This window comes from Hetaerina americana, unplaced genomic scaffold, assembly GCF_022747635.1.
Source record: "Hetaerina americana unplaced genomic scaffold, ioHetAmer1.1.p SCAF_4, whole genome shotgun sequence".
NCBI lineage: Eukaryota > Metazoa > Arthropoda > Insecta > Odonata > Calopterygidae > Hetaerina > Hetaerina americana.
The window spans coordinates 56,021,798-56,041,747 of record NW_027286985.1 but is presented as its reverse complement, the minus strand read 5'-3'; the positions used below and the strand labels follow the sequence as shown (position 1 = coordinate 56,041,747).

At 36.9% G+C, this 19,950-nt stretch overlaps 1 protein-coding gene and 2 non-coding genes across 3 annotated transcripts in view; 2 read left to right on the top strand and 1 right to left on the bottom strand.

Moving 5' to 3' along the window:
• The window catches only part of Camta (Calmodulin-binding transcription activator), a 1,815,113-nt gene that overhangs the window by 1,529,747 nt on the left and 265,416 nt on the right, over positions 1-19,950 (bottom strand). The gene's annotated exons all lie outside the window — the stretch shown is intronic.
• TRNAP-AGG (transfer RNA proline (anticodon AGG)) lies at positions 624-695 on the top strand. Its single transcript has one exon. It is a non-coding gene; the product is annotated as a tRNA-Pro (tRNA).
• TRNAP-AGG (transfer RNA proline (anticodon AGG)) lies at positions 10,458-10,529 on the top strand. Its single transcript has one exon. It is a non-coding gene; the product is annotated as a tRNA-Pro (tRNA).

Below are 19,950 nucleotides of genomic sequence, written 5' to 3'. Positions count from 1 at the left end.
TTATATTCGTTTAAAATAATCCGTATTTGGCAATGGTATGAAAATAAGGAAAAGTCTGCAAGATCATATTAGTTAATATTTAACAAATACTGAGAAGAAAGTGGGGACTAAAAATTGATAATGGCTTTGAAATAACAAAACATACTACAATCGGGCAATCATGAAATATTCAGTGACGACATATGTAAGTATCCATATCATGAATTTTGAATGTATTTTAGACACTTCGTTCATGACCAAAAAATGGAGATTTAATTCTTGCCATGTGAAAAACAATCGGCAAAAATATTATAATTCAAGAGAAATTCGGATAATGAATTCATAATGTGACCATCTCGATATCTTAATGAGAGCACTCAAGGTTTTCAAAGAAATTTTTGATACGCCGCTAGTCTTAACAAAAGCCCACAGAGCATCACCACACTAATTAATTTTTAAACCCATACGTTTACTCGAGGCTATATTGGTCTTTCTTAAAATTTTAAAGGAAAGCCTGGTCGGTGACTTCTACTTACGGTTTCACGTATGTGAAGATCGAGGTTTTTTCTCGTGAAAGCGGATCGAGAGAAAGCCAAGGTAGAATGCTCCGGTCCAATAATATAAAATACCTCACTACAACCTGTGGCTCGTTGGTCTAGGGGTATGATTCTCGCTTAGGGTGCGAGAGGTCCCGGGTTCAAATCCCGGACGAGCCCAATTTTTTTCCATTTTCGAAGTCATGGTGTTCAAATTTTTCAGCGATTAATTTTGGTATAACATCGATCCTCTGACATTGTCCGCTTATAATGGCTCTTTTGAATCCAGTGCCCAGGAATATACTGATATAGCCTCAATTATATATCCTCTATAATAGTAGTTGCATAAGTGAAGGGGCAACTGCCGCAATTTTTACAGCAATCTGTTTACCACGGCGTTTTGTAAATAGTTATATTCGCTACGATTAAATTGGTTCAATTGGGCATACATCCATTCGAAAAATAGATAGCTTCCTAAACCAGAGGTACACTTAATCCCGAAATCCGATCAGCCTGATTAGCCTGATTAGCATGGCTTGCTCCTGGAAAACTCAAGATTGCGATTAATTGATACCATTTGAAATTCTTGTTATGCAACAATGTAATACCTGGGGTCCGTTTGTCAAAGCTACACGTCTACCTTTAGAAGTCCTCTCAATCGCATGGAGAATAAAACTTTTAAAAGTTTGTAATGTTGGAAAAGAACAGGCGTGGATACATTTATTTCCATCAGCAGACTTTGCATGTGCAAATTACAATGACTTCAGACTTACAGCTTTCACAAACGGGTCAGTAACTATACCAATGCACAAACCTTATTAGGCTTATGCCAAACCGGATGCTAAATTTCTGCCGCTATATTTGATTACGGATGCCAAGTGAAAAATCCTCCGGAGAAAAAGATCGCGGAACCATCGACGCCAAAGGTCAGAGGAGTATTAGTTTAAATCTATAGGGAAGGCGTTGGGGCATCCGAAGAAGGTGAACGGGGGGTTTAAATATGAGGAGGGAATCGGTGATGAATTCGAGATGCAGGGAAGAATATTAGTGCCGTGCCAGCTGTAGAAATCAGCCCTCTACTCTGAATCAAAGTTCTCTGACCTTTTAAATAAAAGTATAACGATTTTAATTCGACTGCTCACGAAGGCAGAAAACTAAGGGGTTCCTAAATTGATGACATAGAATTGACATGAAGGCTATTCGACCAACGGATGGAATTATTTTGTAATTAGAAACTCATATGAACTCAGTGACCATGAATTAATTTCAAAAATCTATTACACACCAACGTGCCAAGGTGATCATCTGTATTTTGATCGAGAGATTTATAGACTGCAGAACTCCCAGTCTTCCCTCAACCTGATTTGCCTTCCATTTGATATACCTCTTTACTTGGACTAATTATTTGTCTCTTGGTCTTTTGTGTTAGGCTCTGATTTCTACTGTTTCCCTAATATATGCACTATGTCTCCAAGTTCACTCAATCGATTTGGAACTTTCTTTTACCGTGCCCCCCATACTGTCTTTTCCTCTTGTATCCTTCTGTACACTTCCTCCTACTCCCACCTTCTATATCAATGTGCCCGTCGATTTTGATCAAAATATTCAAGCTAAAAACAATGCCTTTCATACAGATCAAAATGCTTGAAAATTTGACAAAATTTTGGTGAGATATCTTCCTTTATCGACCGTTTCCGAGATAACACGTCGTGGTTTTTCTCCCCACATAAGCAACCGGGTGATGCCTGATACAGTGACGGCCGATTCCTCAAAAAAACAAACAAACTAAAATGTGCTCCGGATAATTGGAATTGGACGAAAAAGCCAGATAATTAACAACCTATGCATTCGAGATTACACCACCTAAATCGCGAGGGTCTCATTTATATCGTTCAGATTCTTGTATTATTTCAATCAAAGAAAATGAGCAAAAAGATATCAAGGGAATTTAAGAGCAACGATGCTCAATAAGGAGAGCAATGAAGCACATCGCAAATAGGCACCAAAAAATAAATGTCCAAGTAAGATGTCCTCCAAGAAAACAAACACTAATAAAAATTTAAAGCGATTGTTTTACACCCAATGAATTATTTACAGCTTAGATTTCTCATTAAGGTGGTATCCGCATTTAAGCCTTTAAATTACTACAATGAGCTATTTTGATAAACCTTGACTAGACGTAAGAAACTCACTCTTGCAATAGTAACCAGTAAAAGAAATTCCATTTCGTCAAAATTTACCTTTAACTTAAATAAACGAATCTATCTAACACTACACTCAACATAAATCGTCGGGCTGAGATTTTATAAATATATCACACTCTAAAATAAAATGACGGGATTTTGTGAATGCTATGGCTCAAAATGAGCCGGTTTTATTAATAAGTCTGAAGAAAATGTCATGCGCAGATTTATCCCTCAAGTACTCACTTATTTTAATAACACGAAGATGATATTTTTTTCAAAGGCATTCCATAGAAGTACGATTGGCTTACAATAACACTAACCCAAAGAGTTCAATGAGAGCCACGATTGTCAATTAAAACAGGTAGAATATTTTTTGAATTAAGGAACAAGTTGAGTTCAGAAAGAAACCGAAATGCAATGCAGTTGTGGTTAGTGGGACAAAAGAGAGTAGGGCTCCTTTACACACTGAGAAAACGTGCTTAAAATACGGAAACGAGTAGACTATTTATGGAAATGGAAAAATAAATGGCATTTTCTTTCGGAAAAAATAACAAAAGTTTCTCATTAGATTGGATCACCTTAGAATTGCCACTTACCGCGAGTGGAATTGGAATTGAAGGATCGGAACGGAACCAAAGGGTCAGGAGATGAAGAATAGATTAAAAGTAGCGATATGGAAAGGGTAGAAAGAATATAAGATATTGGAATGAAGTTTGATAAGGGAATGAAAAAGGGACACAGTCAAAAACTTAGGGGAATCAAGGCATGAGATTAAGGGAATTCCCGAAAATCGTTTCCAATTTTTTTAACTTGATAGAGGGAGATTGGATAATCGCTTAAAGGTTTTATAAAAAAAGAATGGCAATTGATCTTTTAATTCTTCCCGTTATTCGATTTAAACGGTAAAATAATCAAACAGAATATTATTTTAAAGCTGTTATTGTAAACACAGCCGAAACAATCAATAACGAAATACCCGTAGCACGCTGGCCGCTACATTTATTTCATTAAATGACTTAATTACTCTTAAGAGGGATGCCGTCGGATGCACTGAATTGGAAATGTAGAAGAGCAATCGGAAAGAAATTTTTGATGGATAATAAAAAGAGTTTAGCAAAAATAATATCCGCGAAGGCTATGATTAAATAGGCATTAGATTGAAATCCATCATTTCACACTAAGATTTCGAGGACAAAATATTACCAGTCATTCTTCTGACTTTAATCATTGATAAGTTTCTTCACAGAGAGACGCAAGTAAATCCGTGTTTCTTATTCTTAATTACTAACAAATCTTAGCGAGAAACAACTTATTTACGCCTTAAAAAAAGCTAATTCAAATTTATATGAACAGCAAAGCGTAGGGAAAATGGAAAGCTTAAATTACTCGCATACCAAGCACCACTACTGGTTCTGATCCAAGTGTGAGCTTTCACTTAATGTTAACAATTCCCTATTTCTGAGAATTCTCAGTCTGGAGATCTAAATTCCTTAATTGCAGAAAATCTTTTCATTAGGGAGTGAACATTACTCTCACTCGTTCTGGTGATGAGAATAAAATCTGAGATTTCCTAAGAGGTCAAAATACTGTACAGAATGAACGGCAGTTTCCTCTAATTCCCCGAAAATGGAATTTCTAAATTAAAAAGAGAAGATTTTTTTTTTAGAAAATGCTCATTAATTCCCCTTGCCTTGCGAGAGGAGACTCTTGGGAACGAAGAGGCATCAGTTTTGTGGAATCGCGCCAAATCCGAAATTAAGAGGTTCTCTCTCTCTAAGCATGTGTTCCCCTGGGAAACCTTTACGCAAAAAAAACAAGAGATCAAAGGTAATGGCACATTTCTAGCAAAATGATCATTGTCAGATAAGAAAATATCAGTTTCTCGTGTCTCACAGTTGGGAGCAAATATTTTTCCTTTTCTTGAAAAAAAAATTAAAATCCCCAGTTTTCTTATTTACATCTCCACTCCTCCATATCCCCAACCGTTTTCGAGTCCTACCGTTTATATTTTATTATCCTCGCATTGTTTTCCTTGGGTGGTATTTTTTTCGAACTTCCCTTGTTTTCAGCTCGCTTTGTCCTCTCTCCTGACGCCCTCCCACCTTCGAAAACTCACATCGAACACAAGCCAACACCACCATCCTCAGCACCAACACCCAGGGCATCCATCCATCCTCCCTTCCGTCTCCTTCCCCCCCCCCCACTAACCCTCTTCCAAGCCATCCTCCCCCCATAACCTCGCCCCACCCACATTTTGCATCTCTCCCTCATCTGGGCGTATCGCGTCCCTCTTTTGTTATTGTATTTTCTCACCCGTTTGCGCTCTTTGCTTTATCTGAAAGGGAGGTATGCGGGCGAGAGAGGATTGCGGGACGTCTTTGAATTCCTCTCCCCCTCCTCCATTTTCCTTTAACCCACTTTATACGCTGACCGATTGCAAAAAAAAGAATCGAAGATAAAATGGTAATTTTAAAAAATATCAACGAAACTTAAATGAATCTTACTTTCTCGCCCTGTTCGGAAGGAATCGAGAACTGAATTTAAAAATTCCATTATCCTACATAATACTAGAGCCTACACCAATGGGCAGGGTATTTCATATGATTGCTTACATTGTGAATTAAATTACTTATATTTTATTTATAAAATTCTGAAGAACTGAAATAAGTTTTCCGATACTGTCAGATTAAAAACATGTTGAGAAAGGCAAAGGGAAACCATCTCAATTATTTATCCTAAGAAAATATGATAGACACAAATATGAGAAAAAAGTATGCGGACCTGATGAACAGCTTAATGTAAAGTGGGGTTTCGGAATATGGCTAGTCTGACGAAGCGGAATCGTAGTGATGATCAGTCTGTGTCCATCCAAAAACACCTTCAACGATTGACTACCAAAAATAATAATATAATATTTAAATAGTAGTGCACCTTGAGTACTACGGGCGCGATAACGTCCTATAGCATTTGCCACTCATACAGTGAGTATTGTGTTTAGTATATGAACTATGGATGTTACGATCCAGCTCTAACAGTTTGAGGTTGTGTCACCATAAGCTTTACGATGATATCTGCAGATAGAGTGTGAAGAACGGTGACAGAATATCCTATCTGTTGCCTCGATTGAATCAAGCGAGTGCTTCAAAAATACTCTAGATGTCTACTTGTAGTCACAGTAAATAGCAAATAAAACTGGGAACAGACTATACTGTGCGGTTATGAACAGGCTTGTGAGTAAACACAGCTGAAATTCACCGAATCTCATGAGCCCCTCCAAAAATTGATGTAACTGTTTCCCATCACATTTCTATTTGTTACCCTACGCATAAAGTCAGCAATAAGTCACATTTCAATTTATAGGGATTCATACATTTCACATTTATTTTTCCTTCAGAGAGAAATTAGAAATTCAAGATTTTGTAAACCAGAGGATTTGTGGCGGAAATTAATCTGTTTTCACTCTAGTAAGTGACACCAAAATGGGCTAGAAAATGTAATTATCAGGAGCGTTCGTAGATACGTATGGGGTGGATTAATGTTGACATTATCCTAGAAGCTGTGGTACTTAGTCTGAGATGAACCCACACCAGCCGAACATTACCTGAATTCCGTGCCTTGAAAAATATAAGAACAAATAGAGAAGCTATATACTTTAAACGAACAAAGTCATAAACATTATTATATTCAATATAGTAGGAATGATAGAACTAGTTACTTCGCTTTGGATATTATCTTCTTATATTCGATACAGAAAGTTTTGAGAATTGTACGCAAGAATAGCTATACACTACGCTACATTCACTAACAAATAAAACTCAGCGGCTAGCACAACTCTTCTAATCACTTATTGCTTGAGGAGGTATATCCCTGAATAATCTGTCCGTTCCTCGCTGGTATTAAGCATAAGAATAATGATAGTAAAGCAATTTATATTTAAATGATCAAATCATTTAGAAGCACTGTAGTAAGTCAGGGGAATTGCAACTTCCTGAAACTTCCTAATTACGGGCTTCCACACCCCCCGAGTTAAAAATGCTAAACGATAGAAAAGAAACATAAACTCGAGCAGATATATTATCTCCCATTTATATTCCGTAAAAAATAGACATCTCTTTTATTTTTATGATGTATTTTTACAACATACTCCATTCAATACGAACTGAGATATGCTCTGTAATGTTATTAGATGCCCTAATGACTTATTATTATTTCAAGCTACCTCTATTTGATCAACAGTCAAATACAATAGTAAGAACCGCCTCATTATCTTCGAATTTTTCTTCGTGCAGTCATTAAATTTTGTTATTGGAAAAAGCCTTAAACATGCGCCTTCTAGTTTTAACATAATTGTATTGAAGAGCTTTGCAGGAAATTGCAAAATATGAAAAATCTCTTAAAATATTTTTTCCCTAATACCATTGATTTCAAATAAATGATCTTTTTGTCAATCAGATACAATTCCAAGGAAGATAAAAATCAACTAGCTTTTTGGGAAAAAATTAGAATGGTGAACGCGTAAAGGGAGAGGCATCATAGAGACAATTTTTAAATGCTATAACTAGTATTTTTTTAAAAATCGAGTCCCAAGTGCAATTTTTTTAACTCAACCGCTCATCAAAATGCGTTGCTCCGAATACATTTGAGCGGAATTCATGTCTAAAACCACGATGCATAAAAACACTTCATCTACGACTACATGAGAAATACATAAATATTCGCACAGAGTTCTACTCAGGAAAATTGTTTCAAGGCCATAAGACATGCGGGAAACAACAGTGTCGAGACTGATTCTAGCCAACTTAACACAAAATAAATAGGTCAATTGGACAAAGAATGTACCAGCAGGGCGTACCATGTGCCACGATAGTATCATAAATTGGAATCTCGCTCAAAATATACGCTTGATGCGCACCGTTTTTGCTTCACCAGGCGCCAAGAGCTTGATATAAACGAGCCACGCGTTTGATATCTCATTAAAGATCTATGTGGACTTAAGATAAGGCCTTTACTCTTACAGACGTGAAACATTTATTTTTTTCATTTGGAAAATTGTCCACATAGATCATTATTTCCAGCACATAGAGGAACATATAATACAAATGAAGTATAGAGCCAGAGACGTATGCATACAACCACAACTAGAAAAATGAAAACAAATTATCACAAAATGGTACCGCAAACGGGGCCTACCATTTTTTTCGAAGAGATATGGCTTGGCTAGTAAACGTGTTAGAGGATAGAGATAAAGGACCAATGCGGTCACGAAGTGAAGTGAAGAAAATCGAGCGTTTACCGAGTGATAATCTAGGAACGGGCGTAAAGATTAAGGAATAGATACGGGCAGGTGGAGATGGCGCTCGGAAGTTGAGAGTTAGAGAAAGCTGTTCAGGGCTTTAAATGACGAAGTTTTCGAGGGTTCTGAGTGAACTCTGAATCTGTTTAAATATGAATAAATCCGAAACATGCATTTTAAATGGCTCAAACAAAAGTTTACTCGACCGAATTGTTTTGGTTAGGAGTGGTAAAGGTTTTCGGAAGAGAAAAGGAACTAGAGCCAAATATGGAGGAGGTAACAAGGACCAAACATAATATTCTCAAAAATCCATACCACGAAGTAGTACGAAAAGTTTGTCAGGGAACACATCTCTGGTAAAGAAAGATCCTTCTGAAATATCAAAGAGGATTATAACTCATGCTACTCCTGTCATTAATTAAATGTCAAAGAATATGCCATTTTGCACAAAACTTCCGCGTCAACAGTTGAAAATCCTCTCCTCGGGTTAACGCAGCGGAAAGGGTGGCAGCCGCGCACATACATGGGCTACCACCCGACTTGTAGCCTTTGATCTCCCCACCATCCCTTTCGACACGACCCCTTCAATGTCTTGCATCCTCACCCCCTCAACTCTCCCGCCCACTCAACCCCGCTAGCCCCCCACAACCCAAGAGCACAGGCCAGGGGCGCAAGAAACTCCCTGGCCCAAGCGTTTGCATACATCAGTTAAACATGGCGTGGGAGTTGAATCTGCGCCTGGGCACTGTCCCGCCCGGATTCTTCATGGAAAGAGCCGGAGGAGAATTCCGGAAGCCTCGGTCGGCCCATGTCCTTTTTTCCCCATTCCGCACCCTTCCTTCGTTCTCTACCCCCATCCCCCCCACCCAACATTTCCACTTAAACCCCCCCCCCTCCCTCAGGCTAGTTTCCTTCCCCAGAGCGATTCTTTTGTGCTCCCGACTCTGCTTTGCATTCCTAGCAACATGAAGGACAATAGGTTTTGTTTTTCCATTCGCTTTCATGATACTGATTTTGCGTTACTCGCTCCGCTGGAAAAATCAAGAGTCATCGACCGGTAAAGAAATAGGAGAAATACCAATTACGCTCCCAGGAAAAAAGGGAAGAGTTGAGCATTTTAAATAATTCCTTTAAATTTTCCTTCACAGGTTTCTGGAAGGTGGTGTACGAAGTTTTCTCGCACAATATGCTATCAAATAGCACGTCCAACGCAACGATATAATTCTCCAATTATCAGAAATTGCTCCCACCTGGGTAGAATTTCACCCGTTGCATCTAAGAGCGGAGCCCGATTACACCCATGATTGGTGAGGGGAGGCGCAAATTTATGCTTGGAAATTGAAATACCTCACACTTAATCATTATTTGCTAAAAGAAATTTCATTAATTTTTTCAGGGTCTAAAAAATTATAAATTAATGCCCAAGTGCGAGTGTGTGGTCGGATGGCTACGACGGTGAATTAAACAAATGACCAATCCAGGACGACACCCTTAAATAGGGGGTTTTGCAGCCTAGTTTCCACTTTACCTAATAGGAATTTCCACACCCATAGCTTTAAGCGGGAATTACATAACTATTTTATTGCCATTACAAATATTATATTGGATTGAGTGAATTCACTGCATTTTTATCTTAACCACAAGGATATTGAAACATGCATTGAAGGCTGACTGATTGCTCTTCAATAATTCTGTAAAAAAAAAGGTTCTTATATGGGTTACAATCATTCCGTTCGAAAAATTTTGGAATTTTCGTTTTCCGGCTTTAAAATATCCTATTATTCGGCTAAAGCAATCTCATTTAAAAAAGATATATTGATGTATTTATTCATAAGAAAGTATTTTTACTTCTTGGAATGGAGGTGATTTAGTTCATGCAAATGACCACTACAGCAAAATTATTCCCGAAGCAACACTTAACTAAAGCAGAATATGTTGATTCTATCCTTAGACGCGTCGTACAAGGTTTCCGTAAATGTTTGTAAAGGCTTCCACGGAATGATGTTGATGAATGCGATTTCATTCGGCATATCGTCCGCGTATAATGTTATTAAAATAACCGTTCGCCGACGTTCCAGTCGGCTTCTTTAGGTGAAGAATTTGAAGTCGAGTGGAAAGCCGGCGAAAGTCAAGTTAAAAACAATATACGAGACGAAATAACGAAGAGAAAAATTTTCAAGGTTTCTGGAAGTCCTAGTTGCTATGAGTTGTCCCTTCAAATAGGTCTATGCATTTCATAATATACTGAGAGTATTAGTCTAAAAAATTCATTTTTACCCGAAAACGAAACACTAAATATTTTGTTTTAAGCACGGCATATGCCTGAAAAGCCAAGTCGCCCTCATTAAATTAGGAAAGGCCGGCCAAATATTTGCGCACCTGAGAACAGGTGGGTAGACCAGTTTCACGAGAAAGAGAAAGCGGGCGTGTTTCTTAAACTCAATGCACACACATTTTCACATCGGCTCGTTGGTCTAGGGGTATGATTCTCGCTTAGGGTGCGAGAGGTCCCGGGTTCAAATCCCGGACGAGCCCAATTTTTTCGCCCGTCAATAAAATTTGAAATTATTTGCAAATAAATTCCAATCTGCACGATCGTCAATCGTCGAACACAAATGTTTCCTTTTTTACGACAAATAAGAGTGCTTTTGGGTACCTGTGCCTACCACTTAACTAACGGGAAAAATTCAGTTTCTCAATTAAGTTTTCGCAGGACATGCGGTTGGGGGGTGTCGTGCTGTGCTTGCTAGGTGATTTCCTAGAGTACTGACTGTACCTTGAATCTAGACGAACATTCCCTAAAGAGAATTGAGAGGTATGTCAATAACCTATTTTTAATCCAAAAATACTAATCGATTTAATCTATTTTACCCGGATTTTCAAACGAAAAAATTCCTAAGTGCCCACAGATTAAAGCAAATTTTAATTTTCAAGCACTGCCTCATAACGCGTTCGCTAGTTATTTTCAAACTACTTTAAGAGTTCTTCTGAAAATTTAAACAGTACGAATACATATACTCTATGATTTTTACTATGGCCAAGTTTCGACCCAATGCAATGAGCTATTAGTTTTGTTTTTTTAATAATATTCAAAAGTTCCGAGGAAAATTGCTTAGTAGGAGACAACTTGGAAATAATTAATTGTAATTCCAATATCCCCAAAAACCATAATAATTGCCGTAAAAATAATATTATGATATTGGTTACTTATTATTTAATTCTAACAACTAAAACGGCCAACTTGAACATTTTTCAATTAAGCCTATTTTTCCCATTTTAATGCATGCATTTCGAAGCACGTATTTCGCGGTAAATAATATATTTTATATGATATATACCAGTCCTATAATCAAATAAATGTTGTCCGCTGGCTATACCTTAAATCATATTTCTGCCTAATGTTTCCTTAAATACTGGTGATTTAAAAATTAGTATCGCAAGGGATGATGATTGCAGAAATTAAAGCAAGACTAAGCATTCCCATTCCAAAGAAAGGACAAATATCCTATATTTACTTAGCACGAGGCACAGTAAATATAAATATAAGATATTTTTAAGGCAATAATTTTACCTCCAAAGATATTCGGTGGTATTAAGCCATGAGGAAAAATATTGCTTGGGTGGTAGTTCACAGAAATCACTCCAAAGATACATCACAGAGTAGCGGTTAAGAGCGAAATAGCAGAAACAAACACATGCAAATACATGCATGGAAGCCACGCAGAGAGATGAAATAATAAAAGCCCCTTATTGCTACCCTTAATTATGCTGTTTTGAATATCCCGCTCCCGCAAGCGCCCCACAAAATGAACCTTCAGTGGTGGACGCTTATTAAGGCGCCAGAGCGCGTCTGTTCGCGCATACTTGCTTTATTTCAAGAGAGTTATCGTTTTTTAACGCAGCTCTTGTTTCGTAATTGCGTCCGCGTTGGCGATTTACGGGCGAAATCAGTGGCCACTCCACGTGCCACGGCATGCGAAGTTGGAGGGAAAAAAAATTTAATGTGGAGGGGAGCAGTCGGAGGGAAAAAATTTCTTCTCTAGTTACTAGAATCTGCAGGCACGCGGAAAATGTGAGAGAAAAGAACATGAATATTAATAGAGAAACGAAATTAAAACGTACATTCAGAAAAATATATGGCTTAATATCAGACTCGGTCAGGAGATTGAAACCGGCCTATTTCTCGAAATATTAGCTGGTTAATACGACAAGTCATCAGTCATCGAGGGTCGCACCCTATATTCCATCGAAAAAACACAATTCCTGCAAAAATAACGGTATTAAACCTATGCAACATGATTTTGGTGAAGAGTTCGGTTAGCTAATCAATTGCCATATTCACATTAGGTTTTCTGATAGCACAGTCGTTATCAATTTTAGGTAATAAAATTGCAGGACAACGTTTCGGTTTTATCATTTCCATCTACCCTAAAAATATTAATGAAATCATGAAACGTAAATGCGAGGGAGTACGATTGAAGATCATTGTAAATTCTCCGAGTGCCATCATTAATCCTGATAGCACAACACACCTGGAACGAAACCTTCTTGTTGATATCTTCCAAAAATCATAAGAGAATAATCTAACACGGATTACTGGGGTAAGAGTTTTTTAAAATTAACCAAATAAATTGGTCAGAAATCACCGTGCAAGAATTTAATGTCGTGATTACTCTAGACAGAGTTATATTTGTTCAAAAATATAGTTTGATAATTGAATTCTGAATGTTACCACTCGGTTCTTAAAAAGTGGGCATGAATGCTGAGAAAACTTCGCGACTTGAAATTGCGCTTGATACGAAAGAGAATTAAATATTTAATTTTATGCCTCAAGATACTATTATGATTATTAAAAATAGCGGTCAAATATTCCAAAATTGGAAAACAGCGACCGACACGAAAATATACTCGCATTGATCTGTAGCAGAGAACTAGAATCTTCTAAGCCAAGCAGGGATAATGTGCGACTACTTACTTTTATTTTACTGGTACAATTTTTTTTTACATCGGTAAGGCAATACATTCGTCGACCAAGAAAATAAAGCCGCAGAGTAAATACTTCCAAATAACTTAAATGCGTGGCTTATTTTCTTAGCGAACCTTTGAAAAATTGAGTGATACAAATAAAATAAAATAAGTATATATGCGCTTAAAATATATCATCCTCGAATATAGTAAATACGATCGCTGTTTTCTTATGCATACAAAATTGACCAAACCCAAAATTAATGCATGAATCACTTCTTATTTCACCAGCATTTTAGGATGGAAGACAAACAAATAGGGTAACTATAAAAGGCCAACAAAAATTAACATTTTGTGATGAGATGTCTGGGAATGAGCGGAGAATTTTCTATAGAATTATCCTATAAGACAATGGGTAGTCCCATTTTAGAACAGCCTTCTAATGGATGGTGGTGACCTAACACCCCCCGCCACACGCCCTTGCGGCGGCTTACGGGGCATTATGCAGATGCATATGTAGATGGATGAGACCAACGAAGAATTAACTTAAAAAAACACCCTAGATGGTCCATCCGGGGACGATTTGAAATGCAAGATGCGTATAAGATGTGCTAAGAAATATTAGGTTGGCAGCCGCTTTGATGTAGAAATAAAATAAACGCCAAATAAAAATAAAAGTCTTACAAACTTACACCAAATATACTCAGTGAAACCAACCGGTTAGGACTTAAGAAGGGGATTGGTAAAAACGACATCGTTAGAGGGTGAAAGGCAAAATCAATCATCTAAAGAAAAAGATCTACAAAAATGATCCTCTATAATATTATGAACTTGTATAGGAACCCCTAATCAAATAATATTTTCAGTCCATTCTCGAGACAATAGTGAATATTAAAAGATTAATAATAATCTATACATTGACTGGCGTCAACAAAACCGGCATCTTTCCTATACTATAAACTAATATTTTTTTATTGGCAAAACCAGTATTTATACAAAATTTGAATTTGTCAAAAATGTCACCACTTCTATTCACATCAAAGCAATTGTTAATACAGATCACTTTAAATTCAAATATATAACATATTTTTCAAAAGACAATGCTGACTTTTGGAATCAAAGAAAAAGAAGCGAAAAATAGCGTAGTTTTATGAAAAACATAATGGGAATAGGGAGTTAGCATGATTTAATATCGTACGTTTCAAAAGCGCTATAAAAAATCATTCTTCGTTTACTCCATGAACTTTTGACCGTTTATGCAATAAAGTCGGATATGTATTTTACATGTACCTGGTCGTGTCAAAAATCCATTATAAATTTGCTAACGGATAAAAGTCAATATTCGACCACCGAAAAACTTTTTTTCATGCACTGAATCATTTCTATCACCTTCACTTCATTTGTAACAAATGAAATTTCCCATGAGACCATAACACAAATGCTGATAAATTTCTAAGTCCTCGTAGCCATCAAATGTGCAAAAGTAGTCCAGTTTGATGGGAACCTACAGAAATGTGTCTGTCTTTACGAGCTTCCGGACTTAAAAATAAATCATTGACTCGGAACGATCTAAATTTTAGTGGAGGTAAACCTTTAAAAATGACTAAATGCCCAATTTGAGGCAAATGGAAATATTAAATCTGAACGGATACGGATAGGGGTTTGAAAATAGCAGCAGTAAAGAAAACTGTGAATCAATGGTCTGAGAATGAACACCTGGCTAACTTTTTTGTGAAGTGGTCTAGGATTTCTTTTTTCCACTTCGATAATAGTGTTCCGGTCTGCGCAGCTGTTTTCCCTCACCTTTGGACGAGTGTGGTCGCCTATAAATAAACTACGACATAGCCAAGGGCAATGGCAGCATGACTCAGCTGGTTTCCAACTACGTACCACGGTGGTTTCCATTGACTCCTTTAAATAGTTAAGTGTTCCAAGGGTACAATATAAAAATGAGCGCTCTTTACGAGAAAAAATATCAAAATCAACTATTCCGTTGAGCTACTCACTCATGTCTGGAGACACATAAAAACAACTGCTAAATGAAACGGAGAAAAATGGTTGAGCAAACTCAATAGGCACCTTGCTGAGAAAGAGACGTGTTGTAAACTACAGGTAGTGAGTCGCATAATCGATTACTTTCCAAGTGCGGAAAAACTCAAAGGAATTAGCATTGAATTTAAACTTCTCCAATCATACTGGTTAGCACTACGTAGGTAATATTGCCATTTATGATTTCAGAAATGCTGCTATATATCGCAAAGCCAAAAGACAACGCAAATTCATTCAAAACCGTGGGTCGACAAGAGGAGGCATTAAACATATGAAGTAAGAGTACAGAGGACAAATTAATATAAGAAGAGGAGGAACAGGGAATGGATTGAAGAAAGAATGAAGATTTAGGAGGAGAAATAACCGCGTATCTAAAACCCCAGACACCCCTAGGCTGACCCAAGCATCTGTTATCCAGCACGTCTTGTGTTCGGTGTCATTCCGAGATCATTATAGAGAATAATGCTCTTAAATGTACTGAATTAAAATGTAATTCAACCAAGGAAGCCTTGGTTAATTTTTGTAACAATTTCCAACAAAACCCGCAAAACCTGCCCTACATATCGTGCACCATTTTGACGATTCAAACAACATACACATGAGGCACTTGAAAATTTTTGTTTACAACCAAAATGCCTGGCAAAATGAAAAAAAGTATACCCTATCAATAAATACAAAAGAAATAACACACATAACATACATAACAAATGACAGTGTATCACCATGACGTCAAAGTCATAAATAAATAGAATATTTTATTGTATATATTTGAAGTTTAGCTGGAGCTAGTGGAATGAAAATAACAAGGTTATGTAGACAAAAAACAATCTATGATTTTATATATAAAAAAGATTTTACGAGTTGAATGCTCTGAATGGCCACACTTAAAGTGACATTGAGTCGCAACCAGTGAAAAATTCAAGTTATTTCTATCGCACGTTCCGATACACAGCATTCCATAGATATGGATTCTGCCATTATTTCTCCTCTCCCGTCTTCTAATTTGCCATTCTCAGCTGATGATTCTTGAATTCTTCAGGTAGTACGTACTACTGATTTTTCTGTAGGTACTACTTAGAGTAATCCACTCTAAGGCTCTTCTTCTAAAATGAATTCACAGGGCTAAACGAATGAAAAACACGGCATAACGTGTGTGTGTGTGTATATATATATAAGAAATCTATGTATAAAAATAACCGTAAATGTTCAGAGCTTTCGCAAGCTTTCTCTTTTTCGCCCGTGGTCATTTACACCCAAGAAAATGACCCTATGGTTGAATAATCGGTGTCTGAGCGGATGTGGCAGCTTGCGCCATAATCAAGGCATGAAAGGTGAAGAACATTTATGACCACCTGCTATGTATACTGAGTATTTACACACTAACGTACTCGATGATCAGTTCGTTTACGATTACGGTCACGCCACGCAATGAGTTTCGAAAGCTATTATTCCCATTAGACCATTTGAACCAGCTAATGGCTTCCTTAAAGTAATCCTTAGCAAATGCAAAGCCAAATGGAATCTTGTGCCTTACACACAAGTAAAACTTATCTCAACGTTTCATTATATATACGTATAAATATATATATTTATATGTGGGTGTGTATATAAACATATACGTATATTTGTTTTAATATACGATAGCCAGTTGTTGCGTAAACAATTTTTTCAGTGAAACAAATGCAGCTCAACTTGTAATCAAATCAAGCTGTTCCCTTTAGTTGAGCGGCAATTTCCCACAAAGAAAAATGTCCATGGTTCGATTCCCTGTTCAGGTATATGTCTTCAGAGGAGCTCATTTGCTCACGCATTTTTTGCAACAATTTCGATTACGATTTAGGCAAAGATATTTTAGATCTCAATGTTTCTCATGAATGTTCTGATCTGATCTCAATTAATTGATCAATGTATGCATGATCTCATTTGACAAGATGGGGCATGGTGAGTAGGCCAGATATTTCAGAGTTTTTACAATGAAACAACTCATAAAGATTTTCGTTTATGATCTACAAGCAAACTCCAATTATCGAGAGCATATTAAGTTGGCTATTATAATTACTGAGTAATTTATTACCTTAAAACTAATTTGAACAGTTTGTGACCGGAGGAACTTAGTTATAGAAACTAGTTGGCTTCTAAACTTGTGCAATGACGTGAATAGTGCCATTTCATTCGTTTTCTTACCTCAAATGTACCACTAGTGCCTCGTTTGATCGAACAAATAACTAATATGATCGTTGAATTATTAAATACAGCCCAATAAAACCATCTGTTATTTATTGGTGAGCCACCGCACGACTAATCAATCATTATTTTAGAATGAATACATTATCAGTTCTAAATATATGAATGCAAATGTCTCAAATACATTTTTTACATTCATCGAAAAAACATTATTTACGAATTAATATATATTCTTTAAAATGTTGACCTGGAAGAATTATATGGTAAAACTTACGCGGTAATTAAATAACAATTTAACTGAACCACTTTTTAGACATGTTTTTATATACATATTTTTTATAGGTATACGATAAGTGCTCGCTAAAAAACCCTCACCAGCTTCCAGCTTCCCCGACAGGAACCGTTTCCGCGGCTCAGGACATTACTTTCTACCAGTGAAGGACGTTAAGCGATTTCGTGTGCTCTTTCACTGCATTTCACATTATATTTATATATTTATTTAAGACTTACGTTGCAATTAGACGATTTTACTGGTGGCAACGGTCAAGTTTGGTCAATGATCACTCTTACAATGAAAAATAAATACATACACGCACTAGAAAAACAGATAGGATACAAAATATTCTTTCATACAATGACATATCCACATCACATACAAAATGGCGACCGAAAATATATGACCTCATAGCTTTTATCTCCGCCTCCCACCTTCACATCCTCTAAAATTCAATATCGCATCTATCTTTTTGGCAGTTCACCTCCGGCGAATGTTATTAATGACTACTCATTTAGAATACACATTAATTCCAATTTAAGGGAAATGGGATAGGTACGAGAGAATAATTTTGGCGTCAGGATAGATTTTTGCTTGCCTTAAGTGCATGGAGTACATTTTCAATGTAACAGTTAGTCTGAACTAGAGCTCATAAGAGAAATGAGTGTAAGGGAAAGGGTTTTAAGGCATGCCCCTGGAAAACATTATAATCACACACGCCGATTTTTATGGCCCCTCGTAAACGAACCATATTCATTTCAGGTCGATATTTACCAAATGAATACTTATAGCACACAAATATAAAACTATTGACGTGAAGGAATATTTTTATATAATCAAATTATATTATTATTTAATTCAGCTGAACTTCATGGTATAGGCACTAAACATAAAGGACAGCTCAAGGTCTATCATATACGTAGGCATTTACCGGATGTAAAGGACAACTATATAATATAAATATTAAACCTTCTTTTTTTAATAATAAGATGTATTTCTATCAGTTAGCAATAACTTCAGAGAAAGATATAGCATTGAGTATTTTTTTTATGTAAGCCTACAATATGCCGAAGAGAAGTTTATCTCCGACATATTTTTGTGCATTAGATATTTCAGTTAGTAGAGTGACAGACCCTTAATTTATAAACAATATAAAACGATAAAGCTAAATAAGGACTCACTTATTGATCATTAATTCTATGAAACGATATCCTGCCATTCCACTTTCAGGATATGATAACTGACAATAAAAAACTACTTGGGAGTGAAAGAAAATAAAGCATTTATTGGATTATTAGTGAATTAAAGAAAACCCTTTTCGTATATTAGTATTCCCATTTCCTTTTCATAGAGCTATTGAGATAGGAAAACGATATAAAGATTTAAATAACTAGATTTATCAGGGGAGCATTTAAAAAAAACATGAATTATGCTGGAAACATCTTGACCTTTTGGCCCTAGGTTTCGGCCGAAAAATCCATGAATAACTGAATCATAACTAGCTCAAGCTACTTCAAAAACATTTGAACATGGAAATTTAGCATCAACATTTTAGAAATTTTTTTTCCTGTCACAATTTCCCATTCCTTCAAATAACTTTTAATGAGCCAGTGAAAGTGAATTAGACGGGGTGGGCGTTTTATTTTAATGCGATAAGTGAGGATTTATAATTATTATTAGTGGTTATCAACCTCTACAGAACTGAATGGTTATCATGATTTCCCGCTTCCACAAGCTCAAGTTGGGTGAATGGCAATGTTCGAAATGTACGGCCATTAGCAAAAACTCCACGAGCTCCAATCTTGCTCTATTATATGACAAACCGTTTAGATCCTCTCCTATCGCGCTAAATAAAAGTTAAATCCTCTATTACTAGCTTCAAAATTACTGTCCAGCGGGATAGATGAGAAAAATTTCACGGCACGGACACATCCCGGCAAGATTAAGTCTCTGAGATTAGTGTGGAATAATGGTTGAGATAGTTGCCCGCTTAAAAGTCATTATGGCTGTCAAATTCGTGCCCGAGAGATAATCTTGGGGTAGTTGTTAAGCAGAGTTTTATCCTCTCGATTCAATTATCTCAGCAGCTGTAGTACCCATTTCCCTCCTTTTGTTCGTTTCCTACAGACGTCGAGAACAAACCTAGGCTGGACAATTCGAGGGAGAGATTACAACGATCATTCCAGGGAATGCGGGACGGAGGGAGAGGCATGATCTAGTGGGCTTGTATGTGTCTCTTTCTCCCTGCACGGTGGCCCCTAAGGTCAACGAGTTTTGGTCACAGTAATGGGGGTTGCGTGCTCAACGCCCCGATATTAGTGTGCGGGTATGACGTAGAGTGGTTAGCAACAATGAAGAGAGGGAGAGAGAGAGAGTCCACGGTTAGATTACTGCGTGAGGATTAGTGTTCGCAATACAGAAAATGCCGATGTCCGCCTTCTGTCCTAAGGCACTAGAAGCGCTCCCCATCCTCTCTTTTATATA